The following is a 15,193-nucleotide window of genomic DNA, read 5'->3' on the forward strand; positions in this document are numbered from 1 at the left end:
GAAAGAAATCAATGGCCACCACCTAGAGCTAACCATTGACGGCACATCAGACTGCTCAGGAAAGCCAAACAATGCACCCATTCCAATGATGATGGTTGGAACCTTTGAAACAACTGAAATTGAAGGTGTTTGGCCCAGCGTAAGCATAGAGGTAGGTGGTAGTTTCTTATGCCAATTTTTACCAGTCTCTGTCATCTTCTGTAATTTATTTTTTTCTTCTTTTTCTTTTCTTTTGGCAACCTTTGTTATACTGTGGTATGGCGCATTATCTTTGAAAAGACTGCAAACTTTTGGCATTGTGCAGTTATATATAATCTTTTTTTTTTTTGGAAATGGATGACTTTTGACTTTGTAATATTGGCATATGAAGCTATCTCCCCCTCTTAATGGAGTAGTTGACGTCTACAAAGATGAGTCATTGTCAGCTTGAAACTTTTGACGAGCTCGGGCCCATAACATACATGCCCCATAAGTCTTAACTCTTTTAAATTTGGCATTCATTGTACAACTGATGCGATCCCTTTCCATAGTGGACCAACAGTGCCCCAAAACCTCATGTTTATCTTGGCAATTGCAAATCCTCCTGCATGCGTCTTTAGACCACATTTTTGAATTCCCATAATAGTCTCAACAATTTCTTGTTTTGTCTCCTCAGCTAATTCCAATTTCGCAATCTTTCCTTCCTCTAAAGCTATATTTCCTACCACCACTTCATGGGGTAAAAGCCATTTTCAACAAATTCAGAAACAAGCCACAATTTCTGTCACCTTCAAAGTACTGAGATTCCTCTAAACACATATCGCACTTAAAAGGAACTCTGAATCTGTAGTATCGTTGCCCGTGTCATTGATATCTAGGGATCTATGATAAGAACACAAAAGAATATACAAGGAATTCAAGAATGACTATTTACATGAAATGAAAATTTATAAAGAATGTCAAAGGTCAAAAGAATCAGAATGAAAGAATATTTACTCGGATAAATAATAAAAGTATGTTTTATTGAAAATAAAAATGTCTAAACATGAGCCCACTTCTCAAAAGAAATCTCATTACTCCTAGGCTTTAGAGCAACAAGAGTGTTCTGAATATTACTCTGTAAAATTCCTAAAGATTACAAGAAGTTCTTCTGTAGTCCAATTGTTTAAAGAACTTCCCGGTTCGTAAAGACGAATGCCCTCAAGGTTTCTTTGTTCAGTCCCTTCCTCATGTATGACATTGATGGGATGATTTTCATTTCCAAACCCCCTTCTCCGGGTAAGCTATCCCTCCTGACACAAAAGTCGGGGATATGTAAGGGAACATCGTTAATTCCCATTCAACTTCTTTTTCACTCAACCGTGACCCTCTTCTCTCTCTCTCTTTTTCTTTCTCTTTTTAATAACTTTAACTAATTAGGGTCTTTTTATAATTTTTAATGCAAATAATGCAATGAAATGCTATAAGATGCAAAGGGATGCAAAAGGTATCGATCTCGATTCAATCTCATTTAGAAAAATTTATTTAGAAAAGGAATATCTTTACATATAAATGGATTACAAATACGCTTTCGCCCTAATGCCTAAAGTTTTAACAACAAAACAAACTCTTGACCATGATCAGATTGTAGCTCATATTGGTGCTCAATATGTTAGCCTGTGCCTCCAATGTCTATAAATAATCAGCTGCCTCCTGAGTTTGAGCTACGACCTCACCTGTGGGGTAATCCGTGCAGCGGAGGGCACCTTCTCCAATACCTGTGAAGTTGTTCTAATTATTTTGAGATAGATTAGCGAACAGGTAGGCATCCCGTTCTGTAGTGTGCTACCTTAAAATAATATCCTATATCCTCAATGTTTCTTGAGAGCTTTCAGATTTCTACCCACGCAGAGCATCCTGCCTCGGTACCTTCGCAACATAGCTAATCTTTAAAGGTCTTTGTATGATACGGTCTTCTCTAATTGCTTTCTTTCACGCTTACTTGAGCTATCCAGGCCATCGGGGCTTGTATTTCTATTTTTTCTGATAAGTACAACAGTAAACTCAAGCTTCTTGTTTGGTAGCGGTCTTATAGTAAACAAGCTTTTTACCATCATAGGCAAAATTCTTTCCATCCAACTCATTTTTGTAGGTCTCATGCACTCTATCAATCACTTTCCTTCCAATACCCTTACCATCCACATGGCAACCGTCTTCATATGAAAGAGAAATGCTATAATGGTAGAAGTGTCCATCAATACTCCCACACTCACTTTGAATTGCTCATCTATCCTCCTGTTAAGCAAATACTGCAAGTCCCCTTTGTTATTGTAGAACAACTGCTTGGCTTCATTACTCCATTGATCCCATATTTCCTTTAACTCCTGGAGATTATTTTGCGCCACACTGATGCGAGTGTAACCCCATAATTCTAATGTGTATCCTTCAGCATTTCCTTTGACCATTTATGGACGTTAACATTGCCCTCCATTCTATCAAGAAGTCCATTCTCCATAATAAAACTTTCTAACTTAGAAACTGACCGTGAATCGATACCTTTTAAATGCAATATGACATGCACAAAAGAAAGAAAACAGTCAGTATCATATGATATTAATAAACACAAAGATAACCTAAGTATAATTCTATCTATATTGAGCTCTTACTGTTTTTCTATATGTGGTTTGTTTCTAAAGTTTGAGGTACCCGAACCAGCAGATTCCTCGATCCTCACCCATTATAGGCTCATTTGAATCGAGTTCAGTCCAGGGGAATACATTTCCCTATGGCTACACGGAGATGAAAATCTCACGAAACCATAGGTACAGATGTATCCCGAAAGTGATCCATTATCCTGCACGAAGGCAAAAACCTCACGAAGGCATAGTTTATCACTCCCACTTAAGGGTGTGACCACAAAGGTCATGCAAATGCAATGCGTATCAGAATATATAACATATGCAATAATACAAACACATGTAATGCAAAGAGGATTAAATTTTAAAATTTTTAATTTCCGACATTAAGACAAGAGATAATCAATTACATGGCTTGACTCTCTTATTAGTCCCCAGCGGAGTCACCAAGCCGTCGAAACCATTTTTAAATCGAGTTTTGGAAAATGGGAATCGACTTTAAGAAAAACGAAAACGGGAGTTGCCACCAATCTTTTTAGGTGTGATTGGATCACCTTATAAAATGTTTTGTTTTAAAACATTAATTTTGGTCTACGAAAGTTGAGAAAACGGATTCGGGAGTCGATTACGTACGAGGAAGGGTTAGCACCCTCGTAACGCCCAAAAATGTACCTAATTGATTATCAAGTGTCTTTAATGTCGGAAATTTGAAAGTTTTAAGATGCAAACCTCTTTTAATTAGAATGTCTCAATTTTGAAAATTAAGGCTCACTTATTTTAAATGAGTCAAAACATCACATCTAGTAAGTTAGGACGCAACATTTTAAAACCTTCAAAACTAAGCTCGTCTTTCGAAAATTTCTATCTCGAAACAACAAAACGCCATATCCAGTAAGTTAGGACACTATGTTTTGAAATCTTGAAATAATTGTTTAAGTTTTGAAAACTCAAAATCACTTAGAAGGGTGCTTGACTATTTGAATTCAACGAGAAAAGTCGCAACCCTGTAAGTTAGGGCACTACCTTTCTCAAAGTTTCCAAACATCAAGCATTGCCTTTTATTTTATTTTTTAAAAAAAACCTTGGAATATTATTTTAAATGACGTTTTAGGATGACATATTAATGCATCATGAAGCATAGATGTACAAAATATTCTAACATTTCCATACAAACATAAATAATATCATTAAGACAAAACAAAATAACATGAAGATACGTTTAATGAAAAAAAATCCTAGGTAAATATAAGATAATAAACAAATAAAACATGAGTAAACTAAAAGAAAACATAATACATGCAAAAATTATACAACAATATATATCATAAAATAGCACAAAAAGAAATAATTAAACATAGCATATAAAAAATGAAACTATGCACAAATAAGATAAATGACATACACTAAAAAAAGAATAAATACAACATTTACAAATTATAAAAATATAATGCAATAGTTCAAAATACATGAAATGATAATATAATATATATACATGCATAGAAAATATATATTTGAAAATAAACTATATAAAAAGGTTAAATATTATAATATATAAAATACATAATCAAATGTATAAAAGATAGGAATAAATATACATATTTGAAAAATGAAGAAATTAAAATATAAAAAGGTTGAAAACTAAGATAGACGAAGAATAAAATAAGAACAAACCACGAGAGTAAGAACGCAAGAGGAGAGAAATTTGAGTGAATGCTCTCAAGAATTCTTATTGCTTCCCAAAACTCAAGTGATTTACAATGAAGGGAGAGGCCTCTATTTATAGTTGAGCCTCCCCAAATCCAACGGTACAGATCAATTACATCAACGGTTAAGATTAAAGGATATCTACAAATTAAATCTCCAAGATTACAAGATCATATCTTCAAGATTGCATATCATATCATATCATATCTAAGATTGCATATCATATCTAAGATTGCATATCCTTAAAGATTATATTTCCATATAAGTCAAGCTTGTAGATGGACCTTAAATCTTTTCAAGTAATGGGCCATTCTGATTGGGCCAAATTATATTTGTAATTCTGGACTAAACTTGGTCTTCATTTTTTGGGGGGGGTTATTATATTTTTATTTTTGGACTTATTTTTGGGCCCGAGCAAATTTGAGTGTCTATAATGGCCTTTATTCTCCTTATTTCAACATTGTTAGGGGTATCATGACTTCCATGCTTTGATATCATGATATCCCCCTTCTAGGTGATGTTTTCTTCATGTTCAGGCCACCATCGACTCCTTACAATACTCAATCAACATGTTAGGTTCCCCATGGAACGATTGGCCAATTTAAGTCTCAAAAATTACTTAAAACTAATAAAAACAATTTATTAACAACAAAACTAAAAATCAACAAAAACATATAAAAGACATTTAAATTGTTTGGTAATAAGCTTCTTAAGTTTAATAAAGAGCCTAATTTGACGTATCAAATTACGGTAGATCAATCCACTAATAAGAAACACCAGAGGGAGTCTAGAGAAACCCTGTAAGCTAAAGATGTAACACAAAGTACACGGATTGGTCTATAAGAAAAAAGAGGGGTTAGTCAGAACCCGTTGACAAGAAGGATATATCCAGTGGCAAATATGTCTATTAAGACTATACCTCTTCAAGTGGGAAACTATTAAGAAAGTACCAGCCAAATGGCTAGTTCCATAAGGAAACAACGTAATGGAGAAATCATGAACACATGTAACCATTTCAACGATAGTTTATTGATCACTAAAGGTCAAAACGATCCATAACAAACAAATATGTCACTCTTACGAGCATGGTATCCTGAACAAGGTGGATTACAAAGAAGTAATACAACCGTTATTTGTCCCAAGTAGGGCTTATTCCATTAGAGTGATAAGGAATCTCAATAGATATCCTAAAAGATGGGATGACAGCAAGTCTTTCAGAACTAGGGTAAGAGAAGGAGTCTGCCATAGACTGAACATATTTAGAATAAACGCTAAGGGGGAGATACCCAAGGGCCATTTGTAACACCCCAAAACCCGGCCCAAAAGTTTCAACTGGATCTTAGAGGTTACATTGACCACCGAAGTGATCCAAAATCCATTTACAAAAAGAATTGTTTAAAAACTCATTTTGAATACAGTTTGCTAAAATCGTACTAACCGTTTAACAAATTTATGGTTCAAAACAATAATCAAGTGGCGTTACAAAATTTAGGAATAAACAATTTCACATTTCTTTTTGTACAGTCTAAAAAATGCATCAATGTTGCCAAATGTATCTCAAAATTTTAAATTAGAAATTGTGTGAAAAATATGTTGTTCAAAATTGAAATCACGTAGTTTAACGAAAAGTTCAAAACTTAACGCATACTACAGTTTATATAATCACTTTACAAATAATCCTAAAACCAACTGTATAATCTTATAAAAGTTTTAACTAAACCGAAGCAAACCAAACTTTCTGAGACCTTCGACTACCGAGTGCAGCTTCTAACACAAAATTTACCTGAAAGATAGGAAACTAATGGATGAGCTACACAAGCTCAGTGCGAGTCTGAAATTATAAACAAAAGCAACAGACAGAGTATGAAAATGAATATTTGATATGTACACACAAACAGTGAATGAAAAACAAGTATCAGTACTCAATCTTACAAGTAATTTCCAATAATCATACACACATACCATAATGGTATATTTTATACCATCAGACAGATAAAACCATACTGTATATGAGATATATGCCACAGATTAAAAACCCACCCAACCAACTAAAAACCTCTTCGTCCACCCTGTACACCACATGAGGGCTACAAAAGGCCAGTCTACAATTCATACCACAAAGAACCATAATAGGTTCATCCACCCTACACACCACGTATAGTGGAATTAAGCTACTGAAGTGTAACTACACAATTGAGCCAGTATACAGTCAGTATAGTACGGTAAACTGCTATATAAAAGCATTGTAGTTAAAACTGCCCAAATCAGTCTTCCTTCTATTCGCAACCAAAACCTCAATTTTATGCAAATGTATGAATGCAAACCAAACACAAACTGTCTCATAGATATAGAAGCTCATATTCAGTTTTTCAATTTCAAAATCGATTTTACTTGTTTTATAGTTATTAAGTAATGATAGCAAAAATACCTCAACTCATTTATCACATCATCTAAACACATAAACAAAAAAATAACTTAAATCCTGTAATTACAAACACACACTCAAATCTAAGCAAAAAATAGAGTCCCAACACATTTACAGAGGCCTCAACGAATGTTGGACTACATAGGAATTAAGACAGGTTAAAATATAACACAGAATAAAAATTTGTGAAACAGGGCCACACGGTTGTGTGCCCTAGCTGTGTGGAGGTCTACACACCCGTATGTTGGTCTACACACCTGTGTGCAAGATGTACACGCTCATGTGGAGGAGACATATGCCCATGTGACTGAGTTACATGGCCATGTGAGTAGCCCGTCTAACTCATTGTCCAAAATTGTCAAAATAAGGTGCAAAGTAGACATGACGGTGTGGAATCTCACATGCCTATGTGGCTAAGGGACATGACCATGTGCCCAAGGAACACGCCCGTGTGCAAAATAATAAAAATCCCCAAATATCAGCCACACGGTCGTGTGGCACCAAAAATACCTGAAAACCTTAATTCCCAATGTCACACGGCCATGTGAACTACCCTGTGGCCACCTGTATGGTTACAAAACCACACTGAAATAGACCAAAATTGTGAATATGCATTAGTAAAGAAATCCCTAATTACTAAGGGTTCAAAAACCACCTTAGAACGCGATTCTAACACCAAAAACCAATCAATTCGATTGAACTTAACCAATCTGAAACTTAATTTCAAAAACATACAACCATTTTAAAATCTTTATCAACAAGAACAAAGAATCAAGAAACCAATTTAAAAAAATCAAAGGCACTAACAAGATTCAATACTTATATAAACTAATCACACAATTACTCTATTGGAAAGCCAAACTCAAATCTTTATTATCAAACAGGAATTGATGTAAAGACCCTCACCAATTTAATACGCCAACGAAAAAGAAAAAAAGAAAACAAAAACAAAAAGAACAAAGGAAGAAGGAGAAAGACTGATGTGAGAAAGGAAGAGAGAAAAGAGGAATGTGTGAAGTGCATTTTACATAACTCCCCCTTTCAAATTAAAAAATTAAAAAAAATTAAACAAAGTTAAGTTAACTTAAAAAGAAAAATATTAAAACAAAACTTCCTCTTTTCTTACATCGGGATTCGAACACAAGACCATGGAAAACTAACAACACACTCTACCATCGAACCAACAAGCTCATTCTGACATTAAAATGCACAAATAAACACAATTGCTCAACCTACTCATTGACCCTAAATACTACCTTAAAACTTTTAACCCCAAATTTCGGGATGTTACACCATTAGAAGAGTAGATCATAGGACTACCTTATAAGGACATGGTTGAAAAAAGATTTCCATATTAGGAATAAATGGAAAGAAGAATACAAGTAAATGAAAGACAAAGTCTACGAAGATGGAAAAACGGCTGAGGAACCGTCAAGACCAATCGTGGGTTGATAGGATTGCCCAGGGGTAATTCTCTTAAAGATCTATCCGCAAATGGATAGGATTAGGAATAAATCAGAGCCCACTACAATGGGTTTAAGAGAATTTACTCGCACAAGTAGAGAGTTATTTGTGTTTAGTTCTTTCTATTTAAAACCTATAAGGGGCATGGTCTATTATCTTAAAATGTAGAAGGTCACTAAGTTCGAACAATAAACATTGTATAAAAAATTAGACTCTGTTGTAACTTCTTATAAATAAGTATTACAGCCTAATTTTAAATTGGTGAGTCCTAAGTATGTTTAAGAACCTGATCCAGTTATAACACTCCATACCCAGATTCGGTGATCAAGTTAGGTAGGGATGTTACATACCAAGTCACATTAGTACTACCTTGAGACCCCATAATAAGACAGCAAGCCTTCCAATCACATCCAAGTGTTGGAAGCCCACCATGAATAAGTTGGTTAGTCTCCCTAGTAAGCCACCTAATAGAAGGGATCTGTTTCGAGGCATATAAACCTTCCTCGTTAAGCCACTTTCTATACTTTGAAACTCTACTAAAATAACTTTAGAATCTTCTATCCTCTTCCTCTTAGACCCTTGGAACCACCTTCATCAACTATCGGCATCGTCATTAACCATTATCTCCTTAGTTTCATAACAACAATATAAAAAGCTAAATTCTATGATCCCTAGCATCCTCATTGAAAGAAAATCTTACTATAATCATTTCCTTAATTTGTTGTTTCCTTTGTTAAAATTTTTGCTTGAAAGTTCTTTGTTTGGGTTTAGATGATCTCATATTAGATTATCTAGTTTGATTGAAATGCATTCAAATTATTAAAGTTTAAGGCAAATTACTTTGATTAAGAATGAGTTCGATTAATTTTCAAATTCTTTGGATTCATATAAACTCTTATAGATTAAATAGAATTTCGTCAAAATTGAACAAATTCATTGATTCGAATAACGTTTATTAAATATAAAGGCTGAGGGGTTGATTCATCAAATGTCTACAAACTATTGTGTAGATTCTAAATTGGCCTGTAACTTCAAAGCAATATAATTGAGTCCTCAAAGTATCAATATCATACTAATTATGTCCTTCCACAATCTAACCATAAATTTAAGCATTAAATATAGTTTGGATATAATGTAAAGCATATTTAAAATATGTTGATCAAATTGTAAGCATACGTGTAGCTACATATGAACAACTTGGATTTGACAGGTTAAAAACAAGCGATGTCATTAAAAGTTAGTAAGTTTTTTTTTAACACTTTAAGTTTAAATTGTTCATCTAGTAGGTACACGCCTGTTTATAATTTGATTTATTTGTTTTAAATATGCTCCAAGTCAAAATAGAGTTGGCCATTAGCACCTAAATTGTTGGTTAGACAAACAAAAGGACTTTATTGATACAAAATTGATACTTTGAGGACTCAATTAAAAAGTTTTAAATTTGGAAAACCCATTTAAATTTTTTGTCATAGTTTGAGGTCATTTGATGCAATTAACCCATGATGGGAGTCTTATCGCAAACATCTCGTGATTAAAAATTATATTGGATCTCTGGCCAAAAGAAAAAAAAGATTTCAATGGTTAATATGGAACTATCAGAGTTGAATAAATTTTTTTTGACAAACTAGCTAGAATTGATAGAAGACAGATTGCCAAATTTTGAAAAAATAGTTTAAAACTAGATTTTGGGGTTAAATTATAGGTTTAATTTTTTTAAGATAATATAATTTTAAAGTCATTGTATAATCCAAATTTTAACTATTTTTAATCTAATTTAACTAATTTCGCAATAAAAATGATAATGATAATGATAATATATATTTTGTACTTAATTGGTAATTAATATTTTTGAGTATTTAAATTTGTATTCTACCAATTAAGTTGGTACCTTTGCATTAATATCGTTTATGTTGACTATGAAACTAATAGTCAATTTCATGGTGACACATTTTATGTTCTCAATATGTCACATTGCAAATATAAATATAAATAAAAATAAAATATATAAATTAATTAAAAATATAAATTTTCACATCAAGAATGAATTTGGTCAAATGAATGTCCACATTCATTCTTGATATTGTACTTTTTACATTTTAATTATTTTATAAATATCAGTTTATTTATATTGTTATTAATAATTTTAATTCAAAATTTTAAAATATATAAATTAATAAAAAGTTACGTCAATAAATTAACCTAGATAGATGGTTATCTAGAGTTAAATGAATATAGACGACAATTTGTCTAGATTTATTTTAGACATGTTTTTTAGTTATTTTATATATTTATATATTTTATAAATTGATAAATTTGTACTTTTTATAAATTTATATATATTATATTATATTCTTGTATATGTTTTTCAAAATATTACAGGCCTTTTTATATTTTTTAATTGTATATATTTTATAAATTTATATTTTTATATTTTTCAAATAATAATAAACCGATATTTTATAAAATTAAATCTATATAATTACAAAAACACATTCGAATGAATCGGACAAATATTTGTCCGGATGATGTGAAAAACTTACTTTTTAAATTAATTTATATATTTTTAAAGTTTATTTTAATTTTTTAATTTATATTTATCACGTTGCATGTAATAACCCAAATTTGACCAGCCTTGAAACCCAAAACCAAAATTAAAATAAATAAATGTTTATTTGTTAAAAAGTCCCTTTACGTTAAAAGTTAAAACCTACACTCAGTAGCCCAAATACCCTTTAAACTATCCCTTAACCCGTTTACACCCTTGACCCATTACAATTACAACCTTGGCCCAAAAACCCAAAATTATCAGCTAGGGTTTTCAACCTTAGCTCTTTCCTCGCTACCGCAAGCTTTCTAGAAGCTTGGGAGCGTCGGTGCAACTCCCGAGATCGAGGCCATCAATGCATACTGACGCGCCATCAATGCGTCCGTCCCTCTCGTGACCGTCCAAGCACCGCAATCTCAGACCTCCCTTCTAGCCTTGGCACCACCGTTAACGCCGAGATCATTGGGATACCTGCAAGAAAAGGAAACACAGCAGATACGAACAGCAAGAAAAAGGAAACTAAAAAATATCTCAGCGAATCAAGGTCAAAGATACAGTGAGCAAGAAATAGAAAGAAATCGAAGATTTCTTTCCCAATTTTTGTAATAAATAGTGGCTATAAAAGCCTGAAAAACCAATGTAATAAGGGTGGATTTTTTTAAGAGAATAGGGAAAATATACTGACATTCATTCAGAGAAATACAAACGGTCCCTAAAAGGTGATTTATTTGTACCTTGTTCTTATTTTAGCATGCATATACAAATCACTCTAAGCCGAGATTGTTGAGTTTTAAAAAAAGGAAGGAAAGTTACCTGTATCATGCTGGAAAAGGGAAGGGTTTTTAGCCCTCCGACCACCGTGCACGACGGCGCGTAGGCGCGTGGGAACCAGTGGACGGAGGTTCCACGAAACTCCGATGGCCAGCCCCTAGTCCTCTTCAGAGGATTCTATCTTTTTTTTAAAAAAACGATATCCAAAATGATTTTTAAGCCTTAGTTTTGGCTTATATAGCCATAATAAAACGACACCGTTTTAGCTTAATCTGATAAGCTTAAAACGACGACGGTTTAAGACCTCAGGATCCGCGTGTTGACCCGATTACCCGAAAAGGATCCGCGTGTTTTCTATTATTTGGATAATCTTCTAATCGGTCCCCCTACATTTTCAATCCTTTTAATTTTATTTATTTTTATTTTAATTTGGGCCCTGGGCTTTTATATTTGTTTTGATTTAGTCCTAAACGACCTTTAAATTTGGTTCTACAGAACACAGTCGTTTTGGGATTAGGGTTTAAATTACCCAATGAGTCCCTTGACTTTCAATTTATGTTTTGATTAAATTCAAAATTTTTTACTATTTTACAAATTAGCCTTGTAATTTTATTTAAATTCAATTTTAACCCTTTCTTTTCATTTTATTTTCTTTATATAATTTATTTATTATAAAAATATACTTATATTATTACTAAAATACCATTTATATATTTATAAAAAACTTTTATTTATTATACATTGTTTACATATACGTATATTTATATTTTATTATATAGCATTTATTAGGTTTTATTTTTATATTACTTATTATTTTTATATATATTATATATCACATATTACCAATTATACAAATTATATTATTTTATATATATATTATTTTAAAAATGTAAATTATTTTTATTAGATCACATTTTAACTCACATTATATACACATTTCATTTTTTATTTGCTATACATATATTATTTCATTTTAAACTAATATTGTTATATTATGAAATTTCTTACATACTTTCAAACCAATATATTATTATATAATTATTATTCTATTATTCTTGTTACTATGTTATTATATTTATATTAAACACTATTGATATGAAATGTCTTGTTTCTTAATTGCATGTATATTTTGTTAGCAATCAATCATTTTTTTATTAGTTCTTCTATATGTTTGGTATTGTATGTATCATGTATGTGTTAAATTTTTCATTATAATTATATGCATATTGACATTACATTTATTCTATTTGTATATCATGCATTATTTGATTATGTTTGATTTTATATCACGCATCATTTAAGAATTATTTCATATGTTTATATATCTTTTTATTCGTTCTCAATACATGCTATATATCTTTGTATGTATATTATTAATATTTGCAATTTTATATGTATGAATCTAATGTACGTTCTTTATATCATTGCCATCATTTTGTTTAGATGCACGTTTATTTACCAACTACAATAATATGTTACTATGTATGATTTATAATGTAATACAATTCCCTACGCATCATCTTTAAAAAGACAAGGCTCCAAAATTTTCGAAAAATATAAAGGCAATGCTTGGTGTTTGGAAGTTTCGAAAAAGTAGTGCCCTAACTTATTGGGTTGCGACTCTTCTCGTTAAGTTCGAATAGTCAAGTATCCTTCTAAGTTTTTAAAGGTTTTCAAAACGTAAGCGACTGTCTTGGGACCGCAAAGCGATATGTCCTAACTTACTGGATGTAGCATTTTGTCGTTTCGAGATAGGGATTTCAAAAAGGGGGCTAACTTAGTGTCAATACTTTGATACAAGTGAACCCAAATTTTCAAAATCAAAATATTTTAAAGAGGATTACATCTTAAATTTTTTTTTAATTTCCGACATTAAAAATATTTGATAATCAATTAGGTACCAATTTTTGGGCGTTACGAGGGTGTTAATCCTTCCTCGTACGTAACCGGCTCCCGAACCCATTTTCTGATTTCGTAGACCAAAACTAATGATTTTAAAACAAAATGTTTTAAAGGTGATCCAATCACACCTAAAAAGATTGGTGGCGACTCCCGTTTTCGTTTTTTAAAATTGATTCCCATTTTCCAAAACTCGATTTGAAAATGGTTTCGACAGCTTGGCGACTCCACTGGGGAGCTAATAAGAGAGTCAAGCCGTATGATTGATTATCTCTTGTCTTGATGTCGAAAATTTGAAAATTTTAAGATTTAATCCTCTTTGCATTACATGTGTTTGTATTATTGCATATGTTGCTATATTCTAATATGCATTGCATTTGCATGACTGTTGTGGTCACGACCTTAAGTGGGAGTGAGAAGCTACGCCTTCGTGAGGTTTTCACCTCCGTGCAGGATAGTGGATCACTTTTGGGATACATCCGTACCTATGGTTTCGTGAGATTTTCATCTCCGTGTAGCCATAGGGAAATGTATTCCCCTGAACTGAACTCGATTCAAATGAGCCTATAATGGGTGAGGATCGAGGAATCTGCTGGTTCAGGTACTTCAAACTTTAGAACCAACCTCATATAGAAAAAACCATAAGAGCCCAATTTAGTTAGAGTTAAACTTTAGATATTACCCTTATAAATTATTGTTGAGATTTATTGATATCATGTGATACTAACTATTTCTCTTCTTTTGTTTGCATGACATTTTGCATTTACAAAGGTATCGATCCACGGTCAGTGTCTAAATTAGAGAGTTTTATTATGGAGAACGGACTTCTTGATAGAGTGGAGGGCAACGCCAACGTCCATAGATGGTCTGAGCAAACTCAGTTAGAAAAGGGAGATAGTACAGCTGCGGGATATATGTCGGAGCTGTCAGGATATACTCACATCAGTGTTACGTAGAATAATCTCCAAGAGCTTAAGGAGATTTGGGATCAATGCGACAATGAGACTAAACAGTTATTCTACGGTAATTACGGAGACTTACCTTACTTGCTCGATGTTCAAATAGATGAGCACTTGTTTCGAGCCCTTGCTCAGTTTTGGAATCCATCGTACAGTTGATTTACTTTCGGGGAGGTAGATTTGGCGCCTACCGTAGAGGAGTACACTACTTTGTTACGTTGTCCTAGGTTCCAAGAAGATAGAATTTATTCTAGAGCTGTTAATGTCCCTACCTTTTGGAAGAAATTGATGGCTATTACAGGGATGAGCGAGTAGTGGATTACTGCCAGAATTAAAGAGAAGGGCGAGTGCAAGTGCATTTCATGGGATGCTTTGAAGGATCTGATTTTGACACACCCTGATGAAGCAAAAAGGGTAGATGTTTTTGCCTTAAGTTTGTACGGATTGATGGTGTTCCCTAGGGCTTTGGGATATGTGGATGAGGCAACCACGGACCTTTTCCATAGACTCAGTAAGAGGGTCACCTCTGTCCCTGCAATATTGGCAGAGACATTCAGGTCCTTAGGCGCATGTAGGAAAGCTAGCACAGGCAGGTTTGTTGGTTGTGCACAATTGCTTCTAGCTTGGTTCTATAGTCATTTTCGGTTTATAGATAAGGTCGTTTGTCGGGTTTTCTTCGAGGATTACTCACCGCTGAAGGACATAGTCGCTTCAATTAGGAGAGTTGATGTTCCAGAGGAGAATTGGATTGCACTACTTCAAAATCTTCAGTAGAAAGATGTTGAGTGGAGAGCTCCGTGGATGATTCCTGGTAAGGTTCTTTACCATTGCG

Source organism: Gossypium arboreum, chromosome 10, assembly GCF_025698485.1.
Source record: "Gossypium arboreum isolate Shixiya-1 chromosome 10, ASM2569848v2, whole genome shotgun sequence".
Classification (NCBI taxonomy): Eukaryota; Viridiplantae; Streptophyta; class Magnoliopsida; order Malvales; family Malvaceae; genus Gossypium; species Gossypium arboreum.